At 45.4% G+C, this 14,155-nt stretch overlaps 1 protein-coding gene across 24 annotated transcripts in view; it reads left to right on the top strand.

Annotated features, from left to right (window-relative positions):
* Positions 1-14,155, top strand: part of gphna (gephyrin a) — a 471,572-nt gene that overhangs the window by 98,585 nt on the left and 358,832 nt on the right. The gene's annotated exons all lie outside the window — the stretch shown is intronic.

The raw sequence follows: 14,155 nt of genomic DNA, 5'->3' as shown, positions 1-14,155 counted from the left end.
GATGCTCTTATCCAGCGCAACGTACAACATGCCCAGATCAGCCTGGGGTGCAGTTGGGGGTTAGGTGCTTTGCTCAAGGGCATTTCATCCATTCCTGCTGGTCCAGGGAATCAAACTAGCGACCTTTTGGTCCCAAAGCTGCTTCTCTAACCATTAGGCCATGGCTTCCAATTACATTATAATAACGTTTCAAAGCATTCATCCTGATTGGACCCCATTTCATTCTTTTCCTTCAGTCATAGTGGCATTTATGTGTTCATATTCTAAGGAGATCACTGTGTGAATATAGGGTATCTTCACTTTGGTTCAGGTTTTATGTTTAGTAGAGTCAGTAAAGCTGATTATAAGGTTATAGTTCATGAATGCCAAACTAACATAATAACAAACTAACATCTGAAATAGTTATTCTTAAATTCCTGTAAGGGTTTAATTAACAGTTATTCCACAAAATCGAGTCGTACATGAGCTGATAGCCGACGAGGCGTGTAGCACCAAGTTGGCTATAAGCCATGTACAACGAGATTGCATGGAATAACTGTTTTATTCTATCCACATTCACTAGATTTTGAGAAACGGAGCATTTTTATTTTTTGCAAATTCGATAAATAAGAACTTTATCCAAAATCATTTCCGCTTAGAATGTAAACAAACCGGCGAAATGATAGTAGCAATTTATGAAAAATGCGATGATAATTCTTGAAAAATAAAAAAAGAAGTTCTTACCAGCAAATACTTTTATTCCATATTTATTTATTTATTTATTTTTTTGGGGGGGGTTGTTTAGTAGAGTTTTTATTTCGTCCTCGGCTGGTTCAGTAACACACTCCACCATTTTCTTCTTCTTTAGGGTTTTTTTGGCGGTTGGCAAATCAACTTAAAGGTGCATTAATGCCACCAACTGGGCTGGAGTGGGGACCAGTATATGTTGTGGGGGGGCTATATTCTTTTACCTGTTTCTGTTTCTTTTAAATACTTGATGACAAAGTGATGTATTTGACTTGATGTGCGCCACCATTTTGCATGGATTAAAGTTTTCCGTCGCTATGACGGATTTCCGTCAACTGGGAGCGCTAAAGATCAATAATGAGAGTGATGCAGATCTGAGGAAAAAAGGGGGGTAGGCCCATAGGTCTGACACCGATGTGATTTAGAACTTCACCAAGCTGCTGTGATTGCCTGTTGTTGAACCCTTTCTTGTGCTATGTTTGAGTATATGTAAAGGAATAAGTTGTTGCGCTAGATAGGCCTAAATAAATAAATACAGCCTACGCTACTGTCTAGTCCCGGGGAGGCTCAGCGTAGGCAGCGAGCTGAGGTGCTCGGCTTGAGTTTCGTTTCTATTGGCGGCTCCAGCCCGACTTTGGACGCTCGTAACTCGGCCAGGGGAGGTCCCAGCCTCTCCAAACTTGGCAGCCAGCGACCTCTGCCCTCTCCCCAACGAACCAGCACTGCCAGGGCGGGCCAGCCCCGCGCCTCGGGACACGATTCACCCCGAGGCGAGCCGCGGCACTCCGCATCAGTTTCCTTTTAACGGCGGATCCACTGATGAAACAATTTGGCTGTCCTACTACTAGGCAACTACTTGCCTACTACTAATACTAGGCCTATTGTAGTAGTAATAATAATAATGATATTTGCCTATTGAAAGGTGATCAGGTGAAAAATCTAAATAGCCCTGTTGAAACCGCAGCAAGATCTATGCTATTAAGCCTTTTGTAGGTTAAACAGGCTTCGGCAGACAACGTTCTGGAAAGGCTGTGTTTTTCTTTGGTTTGATTAGCCTACGATTTAATCTTTAAACATTATGGTTTCAGCAGTTCGCTTAAACATTGGAGGCTGCAGAGTCAGGCTGCAAGATTTCCCGACACTTGTCAAACTTGCCAAACTTCATAGTAAGGAGAAAATAATTCCACAGTATTTAGTGCCTCGTCAGTCTCAAAAATTAATAGTGAAGGACCAACGCCAATTAAGTCCCAAAAAAACCATCTCGTAGGCCTATATTTTACATTTTCAAAAAAGTCCGGAATTGGAAGTCAGTCAGTGGAGTGTAATGAAGTGTGTCATTCACTAAGCACAAAAGGTCGGAAAACAGTGGAGAAAACAGCTATTGCTTAAATAGGCTACTAATGTTTTACATTAGTAATTTAATGTATGTGACAAATAAATTCATTGATTAAATAGATAAAGAAGCGAATACTCCAAAGCTCAAAATTCAGGAAAGTGGCTCCGGTGTCGCAAGTGCACAAGAACAGTTATTTGAAAGTTAACCTAATGAATTTGTGCGTGTGCGTGTGATTTCATGAAGAACCGGGACAATTGGCATTCGATGAAAGATTCACACCTATGACTCATTATATTCGTGCGCACCCTCTCGCCCACTGCTGCTTCGTTTTCCCAATTTACACGAGTGTCTGAAGATGGAGTTTTCAGAAATCTCCACTCTGCCCAGAGTTTGCAAAAGTAGCTGCTTTCAGTGACTGAAACCTCCATATAGGTGTGAATGAGAGGTGCAACCAAATAAATAAATATGCGTCTTTTTTATCCGGCTACATGTAGGCTATCACTGCGTAAAGCCTCTAATGTTGAAATGGTAGTAATATTTGTTAAAATAATAGTAGGCTAATTTCCACATTAATTGGTAAAATGGCCCAAGGGATGTAATGGGGGGATGGCCATTTTATAAGGGGGATGATTTGAGATTTTTATTTCAGAAGGGGGATGCCATCCCCCCACACCCCCCCCCTCAACTCAAGTACTGTGTATAAGGCCATATTTCACCTGACATAGGCCCTTCGATTTCCATCACTAGAGCGCATCAAATTACTTTCGGTTTTGCCAGCATGGACGCGCTTCTTTTAAATGAAGGCACAGATGTGTCAGACATCGACAAAACGGTAAAGAATAAGTGGAGATGGGCTTGGCGAAATGAAATGGGTGATAATGGCAAGCTCCTGCTGCTGTGCCAGGGAAAAAGAAACAAAAACAGGCATCAGGTGTTGCCAAACTAGATGCCTTTGGCTTCACTGCGAAGAAGCAGAAAAAGTGAACTTTCACTTTACTTTTCTTGTTTCCTGGCTTTATTTCAACAGATTTTCCTATTTTTCTTTCTGTTCCACTCTTCTGAAAGCATGGTTCAAGTTCGACTGCACTTGTACTTTTCTCTGAACCACTGTTGTGCATTACTAAAGTATTGTTGAAATAAATTTGCACTTTGTGCTGAAAACTTGATGTTTCATCATGAATAGCCAGTAATGACAATGGTAAAGTCTTGCCTTAGCTTTAGTCATTTGTTAAAATTATGTAAATGTACTATAGTAGTAGTATCCCCTAGTAGTACTAGGGGATAATGGACAACACGGCGTTTAAAATTTGACGCATCGCTGACATGGTAGGGGCCAACGACATGGAGCTTTTTTTTCAGTCAGATGATTTTTTTTGCTTTAATCCATGATTTTGTTTTTCTCTACTCAAGGTATATGAACTGATAGCCTAGTAGTTGAGTAGCCAATCAGAGCACGCGATTGCTCATATCCAGTGAATGCGGATAGAATAATAAAGTATGTATGTGTATATCTATCTGTCTATGATACAACTACACTGCAACCCCAGTATAATGAACTCTTTTACTATGAACTTTTGCAGACAGAGATCTAAATTTGTGTCCCTCACCTTTAATGACAATGAGTCGGAGTCTTCAAAAAAGAAAAATCACTGTGTCAAGTCCACGTGTTGGTGCTGTGCGCGCAGTGCCATTAAAATCAGGGCTTTCCCCAAAGCGCAGATACGCAGCACTCTGCCGCGTTGTGCGACCTCAGTGCCACGCTGTCACGTGCACACACACACACACACACGCAAACACACACACACACAAAAAAAAAAATCAGTACCATAAATTGGACAATGTGCAGAGTACTTTCCACACCTAAATATCTCCTGTTCCCCTCTGAAAATGAGTAATAACTATAGAAATAGGAAGATATTGTAATATATAGGTTTAGACTATCCTGGTACTCAACCCAGAAGTGAAAATAAAGGGTTTTGTTGCGTGCACTGACTGCCATTTGCTACCATACATAAAACCATGTTCTAGGCGCTGGTCACTAGATGGTGTTATTGCATGATTTGACCTCTATTTTGTTCCTGGCATCCTGGAATTGGAAAATGAAGAGGTGTGCTACGAAGTGTTTTCATTTCTTTCTAATTTTGGTCTTTAAATTTTGCCCCTTGCATATTTGACAAGGTAAAAAAAAAAACTAATTTAATAATGTTGAATTGTGCCTAAATCAGCCCTAGGTGCCACCAGAATGCACCATTTCTGAAGTCTTGAATTTCAAAATTTTCAATTTTCCAGGGGAGCATGCCCCCTGGACCCTCCTGGCAGACTTCAGGGCCTTACGGGCTGGCCTCCACATCAGTTGCACGACTCTGATATTTTTTTTTCTGGGGAAAGCCCTGAAGACTAATTACAGTACTATACACGTGTTCCAGATTAGAGCGCAATCACAGCGTGTGCTTATGATGATGTGATGGCTGATTCCTCGGGTCCAAGGATCAGTAGGAAGATTGTCATTGGCGACACAATTTCTGGTGGCTATATATATATTCTGGTGACTGTGGCTATATATATATTCTGGTGACTGTGCAAGTCCAGTACTGGATTTGCACAGTCTATTACAAAGTGGACATGGAAAACCTTGTGCAGGAGGGCTCTGGCTGAAAGCAGCTTTGTCCATTTACATTTGTGTTCAATGGCAGTTTGCCTAACTGATTCAAAGAGGTTGCAGCCTCGATTTAAAGTTGCTCTCCACCTTGCCTTGTCCCTGGCGATATTCACCCAGTCTTTTTCAGGAATTCCTACTGCATACAAGTGATGCTTAAGCTGGTCCTTTAAATGCTTATATGGAGCTCCCTTATCACGCTTACCCTGACTCAGCTCTCCATAAAACACAGTTTTGGGCATTCAAGTGTCATCCATCTGTGCCAGCTGACCAGCCCACTGATGCTGTCTTGCCAATAGAATAGCTTTGATACTGGTGATTTTGGCTTGCTCCTTCATGTTAGTCTTGTAGTCTTGCCATTTTATTCCCATTATAGAGTGAAGGCACTGCTGATGAAAGTGTTCCAAAAGTTTCCACATATTTCTGGTACAGAACCCAGGCTTCTGATCCATAGAGAAGAGCTGCGATGATGGCGGCTTCATACATGAGGATCTTGGTCGAGATGGAGATAATTATTCTCCCAAACATGTTTCTGAAGGTGACTGAAGGAGCTGTTAGCTTTAGCTCATCGATTATCAACATCCCTGTCGACTGTGGCATTGCTGGAGATGACTCTACAAAGGTATGTGAAATGGTCAACTGTCTTCAGAGTTGATCCTTCAATGCTGATGTGGCGGCTTTTGATAAAGCACTTCTGTTTTCTTCAGGCTGATAGTGAAGCTAAAGGGCTTGGCTGCAGCAACAAAGCGATCAACTACAATCTGAAGGCCAGATTTGCTGTGTGCAAGAAGTGCACAGTTATCAGCGTAGACAAGCTCAAGGATCACCATCACCACCATTTTTGTGTGAGCGGCAAGTCTTCTGAGATTGAAGACAGTTCTATCAGTCCTGAACCGTAGAGAGATTCCTTCAACAAGGTCATCCTTAGCTTCCTTTCGCGTCATAGTAAAGAAAATAGCAAAGAGTGTTGGGGTGAGGACACAATCTTGCTTAACTCTATTACTGATGGGAAATGATTCTGACATGTCACTGTGAAGTTTGATGTGCCCCATCTGGCCTTCATGAAGCTGCTGAATAATGGTGAGCAAGATAAGTGGCAACCAAGCCTTGAAAGGATCTTCCAGAGCCCATCTCTACTGACCATGTTGAATGCCTTAGTAAGATCTATGAAAGCTGTATACAGTCCTATTTTTTTTGCTCCCGGCATTTCTCTTGGATTTGCCGAAGGATAAAAATCACATCAGTTGTTCCTTGATTGTCTCTGAAGTGTCCAGGATAACACTTGTGAGTATCTTTCCTGCAATGGACAGCAGCATGATGCTTTTGTAGTTTGAGCAGTCTGATTTCACGCCTTTGTTCCTGTAGAGAGAAATGATGACAGAGTCGTGAAGATCTTGTGGTATGACTCCTGACTCCCAGCACACCGTAAATAGATCTGTGACCCTCCTAACAAGAGTCACCTCCAAGTTTACAGACCTCTGCTAGGATATTATCAACTCCTGGAGCCCTGTAGCACTTCAGCTTGGCGATTGCTCCTTTCACTTCTGCTTGAGTCAGCGGGTTGTCCAGCTCAGTCCTAACTGGCTGTTGGGGGATCTTCCTGATTGCCTCTTCTTGAACCAAATAAATTTCCATAGTATTCAGTTCAGTGAAGAAGCATGGATTTCTTGTCAATGAGAAGGCTGTTACCATCTGATGAGCGTAATGGTGCTACAACCTGATGAGTTGGACCATACACTGTACACAAAGCCTCATAAAATGCTTATGTATTTCCCATGTCAGCGTAAGGCTGGGTTTGCTCTGCTAGGTTGACCCACGAGTTATTTTGCAATTCCCTCAGCTTGGACTGTACAATGCTACATGCTCTCCTTTTGGCTGCTTTGGCGGCCTGATTGTCTGGCTTTGAGAGGAGTCGTTCATAGCAGGTGTGTTTCTTCTGAAGAAGGTCCTGAAATGCAGTATCATTCTTGTCAAACCAGTCTCTGTTCTTTCTTCTTCTGTATCTTGCTACTTCAGCGGTTTTCTTCTGAAGGATGGTTCTCAAATGTTGCCATTGAGACTGTGGGTTGAGTACCCCAGATGAATTGCCTAGAAAGATGGTAAGAGTTTCTTCCGATTTCTTCTGGAACTCCTCTTTCAATCCATGCAGCCTGTCAACATGTAGCTCTTTCAATTGTGACCCTTTCTTCCTTAGTTGAGGCTTGATCTTCATGCATAATTTGGCCCTGACCAGCTAATGATCAGTGTAGCAGTCAGCACTAGGCATAGCACGTGTATGTAGCACATGTACATCCCTTTGGCGCACCAGGATGTAATCCAGTAAGTGCCGGTGCTTGGAATGTGGGTGATGCCAAGTTGTCTTGAAGCATGCTTTTTGCTGGAAGAGGGTATTAGTAATGCCTTCTCAGCACACAGCCCTAGGAGAAGCTTTCCATTGTCACTGCAATTAACAATTCCATGCCCAAGATTCCTGGTCATATGTCACAGTCTTTTCCTACCATAGCATTAAAGTCACCCAGGATGATGATCTTGTCTGCTTTGGTGGCCTGATTGTCTGGCTTTGAGAGGAGTCATTCATAGCAGGTGTGTTTCTTCTGAAGAAGGTCCTGAAATGCAGTATCATTTTTGTCAAACCAGTCTCTGTTCTTTCTTCTTCTGTATCTTGTTAGCTTGACTGAGGAGGCTCCCTAGCTCTGAGTGGAAAGTGTCCTTTGAAGAGGAATCTGCCTGCATTGTGGGTGCATAGACATTGAAGAGGGTGACAGATTGGTTGTTGAGCAGTGACAGCCAAAGAGACATGATACGGTCAGAGTGTCCAACGGGGAGGTTTTGAAGTTTGCAAGCAAGAGAGTTCTTTATCATGAATCCAGTGCCTGAGAGGCTGGGATCGTCTTTCCCTTCTTCAGATCAGTAGAGAGTGTACCCAGCTCCATCCTTTTTCAAAGAGCCTTGATCTGCAAATCGAACTTCACTAATGGCCTCTATATCAGTGTCAAGTCTGGCGAGTTCCTTCGCCACTAGAGCTGTATGTCTGTATGGACAAGCATTATTGTCAGAATCCTGTGGTGTTCAAATGTTCTAGCATGCTACCTTCAGAGGTGCAGTTTTCTTTTTACTTCTTTGCTTCTTGCTGCTTACAAGAGATGCCCGTTAACCGCAGCAAGCCAACCAGGTGGGAATGAGACGAGTGTTGTTTAGACACATCTTTTCTATGTCCCTCTTCATTTGGAACAAACAACGCTATCCCAAAAAAAGGGCTGCTTGGTCACTCAGGGTGCTGCCAAGTGCTGCTGTTGTCTCAGGTTAGCAACAAAATGACTCATACTCCTGAGCCACCTACATTAAAGGAATAGAAAATGTAAAGTAAATACATACATGGGTTGGTAGCTTGTAATATTGAGAGCCCATAAGAAAAGTTTCAGGCATGCTTGACCATTTTTATAAGAAAGTTGGGAGCGTTTTTCTATTGCTGCTCTAATGCCGCCAGGAGGCTTCCCTGTTGCCTGTTGGAAGGGTGATGCATGATGCCATTTGGGTGCAAGGGGCAAAGTGAAAAGTCTACTAAGGTGACAGTGTTGATTTTTTTCACTATACATCTGAAATAGTGTATTAATGAGCTGCAACCCTGACTTATGGACAAACCTGAACTCTTTACCTGTAAAACGAGGCTGAAACTATGCGTTATACTACTCGTTAGCACACTTGGCATGCCCTCGACTCATTCATGAAAAAATTCCTCATAAAGACGTCCCCAGGCTAGCCTACCATAATTACCAACCCCCGCGGCAACGCAGAAAGAGGTTAAACAAACACTGCTTTACTATACAGGATTCATGTGAACATTACAGGAAGATGCACTTGTATGAATAAAGACAGAAATATTGCCAGAAACACCTGAGCTGCTGGTATGGTATGGATTTATTTGGTAAAATTCATACATGTAAAAAGATACAGTACAAATAGCACAGAGGACAACACAAAGTATAAAATACACTTATTTCCAATGTGGTCCTCTTGATGACAGCAGGAAACAATAAAATATAAAAGACAATAATAAATGGGCAAAATTGTATAAACAATGATAAGTCATAAAAAATATACTAACTGTAATTATCACAGAGTACAACTAGATTACAGAAATGGCACCAAAATGATTAAAAATTAGTTACAGTGGTATGCAAAAGTTTGGGCACCCCTGGTCAAAATTACTGTGAACAGTTAAGCAAGTTGGAGATGAATTGATCTCCAAAAGGCATAAAGTTAAAGATGACTCATTCCCTTTATATTTTAAGCAAAAACAATTTTTTATTTTCATCTTTTACATTTTCAAAATGACAAAAAAGGAAAAGGTCCTGAAGCAAAAGTTTGGGCACCCTGCATGGTTGGTACCTAGTAGCACTCCCTTTGCCAAGTATAACAGCTTGTAAACACTTTTTGTAGCCAGCCTTTCAATTTTTGCTTGAGGAATTTTCATCCATTCTTCCTTGCAAAAGTCTTCCAGTTCTGAGAAATTCCTGGGCTGTCTTGCATGCACTGCTCTTTTGAAGTTTCGTCTCGTCTTCTTCCGCTTATCCGGGTCCGGGTCGCGGAGGCACCAGTCTGAGCATGGAAGCCCAAACTTCCTTTTCCCCAGACACCTCGGCCAGCTCCTCAGGAAGAACACTGAGGCATTCCCAGGCCAGCCGAGAGACATAGTCCTTCCAGTGTGTCCTGGGTCTTCCCCGGGGCCTCCTCCCAGGGGGACATGCCTGGAACACCTCCCCAGGGAGGCGTCCAGGAGGCATCCAAAAGAGATGCCCGAGCCACCTCAGCTGATTCCTCTCGATGTGGAGGAGCAGCGGCTCTACTCTGAGCTCCTCCCAAGTGACTGTGCTTCTCACCCTATCTCTAAGGGAGTGCCCAGCCACCCTGCAAAGGAAACTCATTTCGGCCGCTTGTATCCGCGATCTTGTTCTTTCGGTCATTACCCAAAGCTCATGACCATAGGTGAGGGTCGGAATGTAGATCGACTGGTAAATCGAGAGCTTCGCCTTTTGGCTCAGCTCCTTCTTCACCACGACGGACCGGCAAAGTGACCGCATCACTGCGGAGGCCGCACCGATCCGCCTGTCGATCTCATGCTCTATCCTTCCCTCACTCGTGAACAAGATCCCAAGATACTTAAACTCCTCCACTTGAGGCAAGACTTCTCCACCAACCTGGAGAGGGCAAGCCACCCTTTTCCGGTCAAGAACCATGGCCTTGGACTTGGAGGTGCTGATTCTCATCCCAGCCGCTTCACACTCGACTGCAAACTGCCCCAGTGCATGCTGAAGGTCCTGGTTTGATGAAGCCAACAGGACAACATTATCTGCAAAAAGCAGAGATGAAATCCTGTGGTTCCCAAACAGGATTCCTTCCAGCCCCTGGCTGAACCTAGAAATTCTGTCCATAAAGATTATGAACAGAACCGGTGACAAAGGGCAGCCCTGCCGGAGTCCAACATGCACTGGGAACAGGTCTGACTTACTGCCGGCAATGCAAACCAGACTCCTGCTCCGTTCGTACAGGGACCGGACAGCTCTTAGCAAAGGGCCCCGAACCCCATACTCCCGAAGCACCCCCCCCCCACAGAATACCACGAGGGACACGGTCGAATGCCTTCTCCAGATCCATAAAGCACATGTGGACTGGTTGGGCAAACTCTCATGAACCCTCGAGCACCCTATGAAGGGTATAGAGTTGGTCCAGTGTTCCGCGACCAGGATGAAAACCGCATTGTTCCTCCTGGATCTGAGGTTCGACTATTGGCCGAATTCTCCTCTCCAGTACCCTGGAGTAAACCTTCCCTGGGAGGCTGAGAAGTGTGATTCCCCTATAATTGGAGCACACTCTCCGCTCCCCTTCCTTAAAAAGAGGGACCACCACCCCAATCTGTCACTCCAGAGGCACTGTCCCCGACCGCCACGTGATGTTGCAAAGGCGTGTAAGCCAAGACAGCCCCACAACATCCAGAGACTTGAGATACTTGGGGTGGATTTCATCCACCCTCGGTGCCCTGCCACCGAGGAGCTTGCTAACCACCTCAGTGACTTCGGCTTGGGTAATGGACGAGTCCACCTCTGAGTCATCAGCCTCCACTTCCTCAATGGAAGACGTGACGTGGGATTGAGGAGATCCTCGAAGTATTCCTTCCACCGCCCGACAATGTCCCCAGTCGAGGTCAACAGCTCCCCACTCGCACTGTAAACAGTGTTGGCAGAGTACTGCTTCCCCCTCCTGAGGTGCCGGACGGTTTGCCAGAATTTCTTCAAGGCAGACCGATAGTCCTCCTCCATGGCCTTACTGAACTCCTTCCAGTTCTGAGTTTTTGCCTCCACAACTGCCCAAGCTGCGGCACGCCTGGCCTGCTGATACCCGTAAGCTGCTTCAGGAATCCCGGAGGCCAACATGGCCCGATAGGACTCCTCCTTCAGCTTGACGGCATCCCTTACTTCTGGTGTCCACCACCGGGTTCGGGGATTGCCGCCACGACAGGCACCGGAGACCTTGCGGCCACAGCTCTGAACAGCCGCGTCGACAATGGAGGCAGAGAACATGGTCCACTCAGACTCAATGTCCCCCGCCTCCCTCAGAAGCTGGGAGAAGCTCTCCCGGAGGTGGGAGTTAAAGACCTCCCCGACAGAGTGCTCGGCCAGATGTTCCCAGCAGACCCTCACCATATGTTTGGGCCTGCCAGGTCTGTCTGGCTTCCTCCTCCGCCAGCGGATCCAACTCACCACCAGGTGGCGATCAGTTGACAGCTCAGCCCCTCTCTTCACCCGAGTGTCCAAGACATAGGGCCGGAGATCCGATGAAACGACAGCAAAATCGATCATCGACCTCCGACTTAAGGTGTCCTGGTGCCACGTGCACTTATGGACACCCCTATGCTCGAACATGGTGTTCGTTATGGACAAACTGTGACTCGCACAGAAGTCCAATAACAAAACACCACTCGGGTTCAGATCGGGGAGGCTGTTCCTCCCAATCACGCTCCTCCAGGTATCACTGTCGTCGCCCACGTGAGCGTTGAAGTCCCCCAGTAGGAGTCCCCAGTCTGAGCACCTCTCAGTACCCCTCCCAGGGACTCCAACAAAGCTGGATACTCTATATTGCTATTCGGCCCGTAGGCACAAACAACAGCAAGAGCCCTCTCCCTGATCCGAAGGCGCAGAAAGGCGACCCTCTCATTCACTGGGGTAAACTCCAACACATGGCGGCTGAGCTGGGGAGCTCACACCAGCCCGCCGCCATTCACCATGGGTGACTCCAGAGAAGTGGAGAATCCAGCCCCTCTCGAGGAGCTGGGTTCCAGAGCCCAAGCTGTGCATGGAGGTGAGCCCGGCTATCTCTAGCCAGTACCTCTCAACCTCCCGCACAAGCTCAGGCTCTTTACCCCCCAGCGAAGTGACATTCCATGTCCCAACAGCTAGCCGCTGTGTCCGGGGATCGGGTCGTCGAGGCCCCTGCCTTCGACTGCCGCCCAATCCACACTGCACCAGTCCCCTACGGCTACCTCTGTGGGCGGTGAACCCACAGGAGGTCGGGCCCACGTCACCGCTTCGGGCTGAGCCCGGCCGGGCCCCATGGGCAAAGGCCTGGCCACCAAGCGCTCGCATACGAGCCCCAACCCTGGGCCTGGCTCCAGGATGGGGCCCCAGCTGCACCATACCGGGCGACATCACGGTCCTTGATCGATTGTTATCCATAAGGGGTTTTGGTGAACTGCTCTTAGTCTGGCCTGTCACCTAAGACCTGTCTGCCTTGGGAGACCCTAACAGGGGCGTAATGCCCCCAACAGCATAGCTCCTAGGATCATTCAAGCACACAAACCCCTCCACCACAATAAGGTAGCAGTTCTAGGAGGGGACTTCAAGCCTCTTTTGAAGTCTATCCACAGATTTTCAATGATCTTCAGATCAGGGGACTGTGTGGGCCATGGTAAAACCTTCAGCTTGCGCCTCTTGAGGTAGTCTATTGTGGATTTTGAAGTGTGTTTAGGATTATTATCCATTTCTAGAAGCCATCCTCTTTTCAACTTCAGCTTTTTTTTTACAGATGGGGTTGTTTGCTTCCAGAATTTGCTGGAATTTAATTGAATCCATTATTCCCTCTACCTGTGAAATGTTCCCTGTGCCATTGGCTGCAACACAATCCCAAAGCATGATTGATCCACCCCCATGCTTAATGGTTGGAGAGGTGTTCTTTTCATGAAACTCTGTGCCCTTTTTTCTTCAAACATACCTTTGCTTGTTGCTGCCAAAGAGTTCCATTTTAACCTCATCGGTCCACAGGACTTGTTTCCAAAATGCATCAGGCTTGTTTAGATGTTCTTTTACAAACGTCTGACACTGAATTTTGTGGTGTGGACGCAGGAGAGGTTTTCTTCTGATGACTCTTCCATGAAGGCCATATTTGTGCAGGTGTCGCTGAACAGTAGAACAATGTACCACAACTCCAAAGTCTGCTGAATCTTCCTGAAGGTCTTTTGCAGTCAAGCGGGGGTTCTGATTTGCCTTTTTAGCAATCTTACGAGCAGCTCTCTCTGAAATTTTTCCTGGTCTTCCAGACCTTATCTTGACCTCCACTGTTCCTGTTAACTGCCATTTCTTAATTACATTTTGAACTGAGGAAATGACAACCTGTAAACATTTTGCTATCTTCTTATAGCCTTCTCCTGCTTTGTGGGCCTCAACCATTTTCATTTTCAGAGTGGTAGGAACCTGCCTAGAAGAACCCATGCCTGCTGATTTTTGGGACAAGGTTAGAGGAGCCTGGGTATTTATAAAGCTTTGAAATTTGCATCACCTGGCCTTTCCTAATGATGAGTGTGAACAAGCCATAACCCTAACAAACTAATTAAGGTCTGAGACTTTGGTCAAAGTGATGTGAGTGCTGAAATCTCCTAGGGTTCCCATACTTTTGCAAGTTACGCCTTTCCTTTTTTCAGTCTAAAATTGTACAAAACCAGAATAATACACCGATATTGCTTAAAATGTTGAAAAGTGTGTTTCATCTTTAACTTTATGCCTTTTGGAGTTCATTTCATCTTCAACTTGCTTAACTGTTCACAATAACAGTAATTTTGACCAGGGGTGCCCAAAACTTTGCATACCACTGTAAATACACACCTGAAAACTGGGTTTGGAATTTACTCCATAAAAACCGTTTCACCTGTTTCTTAAAATGATCAGGTGTTTGAATAGATTGCACTGATCGAGGTAGGCTATTCCACAAACAAATTCCTGTATACCAAAAAGAATGCCGAATGGTTTCCGTAAAGTGTGATGTCACTTACAATACACGGCCATATTCGACAAAATGGACCATAGCGCCAGCAACATTTCTTCACTGATTTCCTCGAGTATTTTGGACAATGACACAAATAACGATGAGCCATCCATCCATCCATCTTC

This window comes from Neoarius graeffei, chromosome 11, assembly GCF_027579695.1.
Source record: "Neoarius graeffei isolate fNeoGra1 chromosome 11, fNeoGra1.pri, whole genome shotgun sequence".
Lineage (NCBI taxonomy): Eukaryota > Metazoa > Chordata > Actinopteri > Siluriformes > Ariidae > Neoarius > Neoarius graeffei.
Note: the sequence above shows the minus strand (reverse complement) of the source record. Positions and strands in the feature narration are given on the sequence as shown.